The sequence below is a fragment of the Dromaius novaehollandiae genome, chromosome 3 (assembly GCF_036370855.1).
Source record: "Dromaius novaehollandiae isolate bDroNov1 chromosome 3, bDroNov1.hap1, whole genome shotgun sequence".
Taxonomy (NCBI): domain Eukaryota; kingdom Metazoa; phylum Chordata; class Aves; order Casuariiformes; family Dromaiidae; genus Dromaius; species Dromaius novaehollandiae.
Genome location: NC_088100.1, coordinates 26373330 through 26380372, shown reverse-complemented (window position 1 = coordinate 26380372; position 7043 = coordinate 26373330). Strand labels below are relative to the sequence as shown.

The 7043-nt window shown below is 46.5% G+C and overlaps 1 long non-coding RNA gene across 1 annotated transcript; it reads left to right on the top strand.

Annotated features, from left to right (window-relative positions):
* Nucleotides 1–352: 352 nt before the first annotated feature.
* LOC112981402 (uncharacterized) lies at nt 353–6267 on the top strand. Its single transcript, XR_003258696.2, has 3 exons — nt 353–443; nt 2307–2367; nt 5677–6267. It is a non-coding gene; the product is annotated as an uncharacterized LOC112981402 (long non-coding RNA).
* Nucleotides 6268–7043: the final 776 nt, after the last annotated feature.

Genomic DNA, 7043 nt, shown 5'->3' with positions numbered 1-7043 from the left:
TTTTCCTTGACCATGGGCTGCACTGATAGAAATATGCACAGCTGCATATGGTATGTTGTTGAACACCCACCAGGATGCCTTGGACATTCTGACTCCACTGCAGGTATTTCATTATATCAGCTTGAGAAACATTATTATAATGTAATATAATACAGCCCAGGTCTCATCATGCATCACTCTGCATGGGAAGTTAAACATCAGGAATGCTTAGGAGATCATTAACACCACAGAGAAAGTGATCCTGCCTGAGAGCAGAAATAAAACTCAGATTAACAGTCAAACAGGCCCAATGACGTAAAAGTTTAATGCAAGTTTGTTAAAAATTGGATAGGAGCAATTTACTCTGAACCCAGTGGGAATGATGTGCCAGATCTAAACACAGTGCAGGATCTGGGAGCCTCGACCCATCTCACTATGCAGAGCTTTTAGCTTTGGAAATGGTGGTAAGCTTTTGGCTTTCTTTTTTTTTTGGTCACCCCATAAATGCACTAAAGTACATTTTAAATGTATCCAAAGTAAGGACCTCCCAGCATGTTTAATGTTCCATGGTTTAGATTTTTCCTTCTAAAAGTAGGCACGCAATTACACGTCCTGGGTTTCTTGTTTGCTCAGGCAACAGACATTTCTGGATCAGAGCACGGCATTTAGCCAGGTACATCACTGAGTGAAGAACATCAAGCATTGCTTAACAATACACTGTATTTTTACCAATCTTTTGTATGGGAACATTGCTAAATATGACTCTGCTCCTGTCAGCCTCGACGGTACAACACAACTTGCTCTATAACAGCCGGCCAGTGAGAAAATGGAGAGGCAGTAGCAGCAGACCCTCTGCAGGAACAGCCTCCCCCCAGCCCGCCCCAGGGACGAGGGTGCTGTGCCTCTGCTAAATGTTGGCCACTAACAGCATGGACGTCTGCGTCTCAGCCTGCCACACTGTGCTTTTTACAGGCTGTAGACATACGGGCAATATAATGAATCACTCTAGGCTGCGCTTCATCATGTCCTAACATAAATATCTAAAATTTTTCAGATGAAGGAAATACTGAAAGGGCATTTATCTCTCCAGTGACAGTAGAGAGGCACGTAGGGATCTGCGCCCCTTTATCTCCTGTAAAGGAGCCCAGAGTAGCCATAGCTGTGTATGCTGTGGATGTCGCAAGTTATCTGAGATAAGCGTGATGCCAAATGCTTTGTCTGCTCAGGTATAACTTACAGGTCTCCTGGTCACCACTGCACATTTAAATCAGACACTCTCTTTCCAGCCTGGAAAGCCAAGAAGTGAGAGAAGGAATGCAGGGAGCTTGGCACTGGATCCAGAGGCAAAACAGCCCACGCTAGGAGTCCCTCCAAAACAGGAGGAGAAAGCCCTTATTTTTTTCTAGAGGGATGAAAGTCAGAGTATAGAGATCTCGCTTCCTCTCCCCGATGTTGCTGCAGACTAGGAGAGGGAGACAGTTTGATCTGAGGACTGCACTCAAATGCAGTCAAATGCTTCTGCTTTGATTCAGAGCCAGCAGGGTCAGACGGGGCAAACACAGACTCCCTTCAGCTGCGCTGGGTCCCGTCCCTGGGCAGCCTGGGTGCAGGTCTGCGGAGCAGCTCCCCCGCAGCGCGGAGCGGGGACAAGACCGTCCCTGGCCGCACGGAGCACGGGAAGGCTCCGTACGCTGACATCTGCACAGCACCGAGCCTTTGGGAGCTGGAACAGGGTAACTGAGAAAGTCCACAGAAAGTCACCAAAGGCCCAAAAGCAACAGCGCATAGCACAAGAAAAAAAAACCAGTTTACTCCTGTAGGCCACAGGTGAGTCAGTACATAGAACCTGAGGTCCAACTACCTAGGCTCTGTATGGAGAAAACAGGTTTGAAACAGCCAGCTCATGAGAAGAGCATTTGTTTAGAGATGTATTTTGCTTCCCGATAGCAGTCAGTAAGCACCACTGGCCTTGCATTGCCTTTCTGTCCTCCCAGCTGCCTTCCATCCATTTCAGATTTCAGCTTGCTAACCCCAGCAGCACACACACTGGAGACCTTTTGTGATTTATTGCTAGGCGGGAATGAATCTCAAGTGTAGGAATTACTCACTGAGCATTGGCCAGGTTTCCTACATAAAACATGGTGCATTAAGGCTCGTTACTGTGTCACTGGTTTCTGAAAGCAGCTAGAAGAAAGCTCAAAACTGTTTCACATATTTTCAGTAGGAAATGATAAATCTTCCATGTGGCTTTGGCAGCCCCTTCCATCTCCATCCCTCTAAGAAATCCTGTTTTCTAAACTGATTTCCATGGTTTTTTTTCACTGCAGACCTGATTTGATACTGCTGCTGTTTCGAAATGTTTACCACACTGCAGAAAAAAAGGAGCAGGTAGGTTTCCTCTTTTCCCCCTCCAAAATGCAGAAAATGTTTACCTCTGTTGGAAGAGGAGCACGTGCTCCTGCAGCGTGGCAGGCTCCTTGGGAGGAAGCGGGACCTTTCCGGAGAGCAGCTTCGTGGGAGCCCCTGGCACCTTCAGCTGGCCAGTGTCCTGCTACCGCAGTGCTTTGAACTCTCCTGAGCTATTTTTGCAGGTTATAATTGAGGTCTTTTACTAAAGCTTTGTCAGTTTGTGAGTCTATGCGCGTGCAGGTGTGCCAGATGGCCTTTCTCTGGCCCGTTCTGGCTGGGGCACGTATTGCGGCAGCCCGCGACCGCCGGAGAAGGTCACCTGGTTGTGCCTCCTGTCGTGCCATCGCTCGGGAAGCTTAGTGAGCTCCCAGCACCACCTCGGTGCTAGGCAGGACCAGGGGGAGCACAGACTTTCAAACCTGAGCACCAAATCCCTGCCCTTTTTCCTTTCTATGAGCGAGTGGAAATGGAAAAGAGCTGGTATCTCCCAGTTCACCACTAGATGGTAGTAAATGCTAGCTCTGCGCGGGTTTCAGCCCCCATCATCTGGTGTGCGAGGTTCCCCTCTTCCCCTCCCTCAGGGGAGTCATACCAGGGCGACAGATTTATGCTGGGCATCAGCAAATGCTCTGTAATAGTCTCCTGCTTTCATTATAGCCCCATTTTCTCTCCTCCTGATTCCTTTACCTTTTGACATGGTAGTCCCTACCCTGGATATTCAAAAACTTGTCCTTGCTGTTTACCCGTTATCACCAGTGAGTAACTCCTGTTCTCCCTGCTTGGAAGTGTTACGGGTTCACTGCCGAGATTCCTCTCAGCGCTTGCTTTGCGCACATCTGTCTCACACCAAAGCTTTCTGCAGGGAAGAAAAGACAGCTCTCACCAGCAGTTACCTTCAGATTGTGGTGGGCAAAGCGGGATGGTTTGCAAAGAGCAGGCAGTGGGGCCCTGTCAAAGTCCAGCATCCCCAGTGCTCTGGCACAGAACTCCTTAAGGAATATCTGTCTTATGAAAAAGTGCCTTAAGTGCCTTACAAAGTGCCTTAAAAAGAGCCCTGACCACCTTAGAGTAGCCACCACATTACAGAAGCTGTGCGGACAAGACAACTTGGGTTAGAAGCTTCATTTAAAACCTCATAGGAAGATCTGAGGCTAAAAGACCTTTTAACTGCGGTGCAGACCAAGAGGTCTCTTCTGCATTTGCAATTTTACCTACAGCAATATGGAAAAAAAACAGTCCTTATGCCCAAGCACTTGTGTGGGCTCACACAGGGCTTTGCGTGCTCCGCTGCAGGCGCGTGAGGCATCCGCTGGCAGGGAGCACGCTGGCAGACCCCATGAGAGAGCAGAGGTGCATCGCAGCGGTCCCGGAGCATGCTCAGCCTGCTCACACATTTTCTGCAGAAAAATAAACACCTCGGGGAGAACACCCCCTTGGCTTATAAACAGTAACAGTCCTTCTAATCCTTCTCCTTGTATACTGTTAACATCTAAGGACTCAAAGCAAAATCATGTTTCCAAAAAACGGCTAGCCCATAACACTGTGTAGGTCCAGTGACGGTGAATAAGCTCGTAGGGGGCATCCCGCCCAAGCTCCTGCCCCCGAGGAGCAGAGCGCGCGGAGGCTGCCTGGGACCCGCTGAGGATGGCAGGAGGCTTGCGGGGAGGGCTGACAAGCTGGGGTTCATCTCCGCAGGGGGAAGCTGTCGGTGTCCCCAGAGCTCATCACTGCAGCGAGGTGCATGATGATTTCAGAAGTGACACGAATGCAAGTTTCCAGCAGCAGAGGAAAGGAAGGGGTGAACCTCACAGGCCTGCCCGGTAGCGCAGCCCCCTGCGCGTGGGTATGAGCAAGGGGAGGCTGCAGGCAGCCCCCTTGTGCTGGGGGTAAGCCAGCATCCACACTGCCCGGGCCAGCTGGGCCTGAACCCGGGCTAGCCAAAGATGCTGGCTGAGCTGCTGCTGTTGGCAGCAAACTAGGGCCTAGCAAGCACGGGGCAAGCCTCTTTCTTTCTTTCTTTCTTTGTTTCTTTGTTTCTTACTAAGTGCTGCATTCTTCCCCCCTTCCTAAGTCTCATGTTTCTAATGTATTTTATAATCAAACTATCAAACTTCTTTCAGGCAGAAGTTAGTAACAGCAGATAGCCAAAAATAAAAGACAGCCAGTTTGGTTGCAGCAACGTTGACCTCACCTGAGCAGCAGGACCACTTTACGAACATGTTGGTGCTGGACCGATCAAGGCCCACTCAGGAACAGCTGTTATGCAGCTGATACCTAGTGGTCAGAATACAGTATTTACCTAGGTAAAGAAGCAAAACACTTAGACATGCTGTATATGAGTTAGTTGCTCTCTACTTCAGTCCTTTGTTTTTCCTCTAACTCCCTCTATATAGCCAAGCTGTCTTGGCATATCAGCAAGTTTGGCTCATATAACCAAAGTTAATTACACAGAAAAATAGAATCTCAGCTACATGTAGCAATAAAATGGATTCGCCAAAGAGGCCCAGTTAAAAACAAAGACTAAGCCAAATTTGGCCCAAATAACAACTGATTCCATATCAATCCTCGAGTCCAAATTTTCTCAAAGTCCATGGATGAGGGAGGAAAAGATACAAATCACATGAGTAGTGCAACTTTTTATTAGGACTGCCCAACACATCTCACTGTAAGATACTCGGTTTTGTTGCATATAACTTTGGCCAGTCTGAAAACATTTACACCAACGATTTCCATGCCAGGTATGTGTCAAGGGCCGACATTTCTTCAAAGCTTTCAGCCAAAACAGTTCAACATTTCTGAGACCATCCTTTTTCCTTAACCTAATCGTAGCCAGTTTAAAACAAACAAAACCCCCCATTCCCCTCCCAGTATTCTGGCAATCTTCTTTGAAAAGCTCTATCACTCTTTTTATTGGAAGAGGGCCTTGGAACGGGACAGAAAATTAACTTCAGTGCTGAGATGGACTTTTTTGTAATATCAGTGAAAATTCTGTCCCAGTTTGGCCGATTCATAAGGCTTCGGAAAAAAACCAAACCGGCTGTTGTTCACACATCTTCCACAGAGGCCTGCTGGAGCTTGCAGTGTTCAATTCTCTGGCGAGTTTGTTAGCATGGCTAACGTTAGCATAGCTCCAGGGCTGGGGCCACAGGGCCACAGCAGGATTTTCCTAGCCATTGTAATCCCTAGCTGCTCCAGGCTGGAGCAAGTCTAAGTCCAAATACTTGGAATCGAAAGGGTGGTGATTTCCTTTTTTTTTTTTTTTTTTTTTTTTAACCTGTTTGTTTTCAGGCTACGCAAAAGCAGTCAGCTGAATTGAATTCAGAGGAGAGAAATCCAAGAGGAGGGGATAATTTGGAGAAGTAGATGCAGAAGACAAGATGAGCGCTGGCAGGAGCTGAGAGAACTGGAACTACAGGGAAACTGGGGGAAATCAGAGCACAGAGAAGAGACTGAGACAAGACCAAGTGCAGAGTCTGGCAAGACAACTGGGAAGCCATGCACAAGGAAAGGATGTGAGGGATCTCATTTCAGCCCCTCTCTGCATATTATTCTGAGCTCACTTTGCAATATTTGAGCTGTTCTCATTCAGACTGCCTTCCTATACTTTATTTAATGTATATTAAATAAATCTGGTTATGAAAACAGAATTATATACATTTCCTCCTGATACCATCATGGCAAATGTAATAAAAAAGCTCCAAAAATTCACATACACAAAAAAGAGTGCTTATTGAACACCCCTGAAATGCAAGGAAAGGCATTATCATCATATTACAAACAGAAAGCCAAAGTCTAGAAGCATTGGCTTATTAGGATACTCAATCCAAGAAGTACATTTGCTTTATCAGACCACCATATACTGGTTTATGGATGTACTTTTTATCTTCCTATTGCATTCTACAGCAGATGGAAGTTCTAAGTCCTTCTGCAAATGAGACTTAGTTTTGAGTCAGGGACCTAAGGAATAAGCAACACAGAAGTCATAAAGAAGAATTCATGTAGAAGAATTTGGCCTGACTTGACAAAGAAAGAACGGCAATATGAAAACCTGCAGCCTGGCAGCCCTTATCAGATGATTCTATGCTATCATTTGATATCAAAATTACTCTGAACTTCTAGAGTTCAGGAACTCTCCTTCCTTTTCAGGATGTCCTTAAATTTGGAGAGGGCTTCTCTACTAAAGCTTAACATCTGTCCGACTAAAAAAGACCAATGCAAAGTTCCTCTTTACTTCAACTGGGCCTGGTCTTGCCCCCCGAGATATTACTTCTGTGTACACAGTGTGATCCCAGCTGTGCTGCTAATGCCCAGTACTTACCTCTAACTTCCCTCAAAATGGTATTTTATCATCCCACCATGACTGCAGTCCCACCATTTGTCTGGAGTTTTCATTCCAAAGTTTTGTAGGGTTTGTTGATGGGCCGCTTAGTTTTTATCACTTTGACCAGCATTCTTGGTAATAGTACGTGTCCCTGATCACACCTTTGCTTTTATACGTGTTACGCTGCCAAGAATAATTGTTAGTTTTAAACTGGCTCTGAGAGCATCAGACAGATTTTCAAACAGACATTGAGGACAAGCTTGAGACAACAGCCACTTGGAGTTTTCAACCTTGCAGAGCAAAAGGGGATGTTTTTTAAATAGTGACTTCTTGA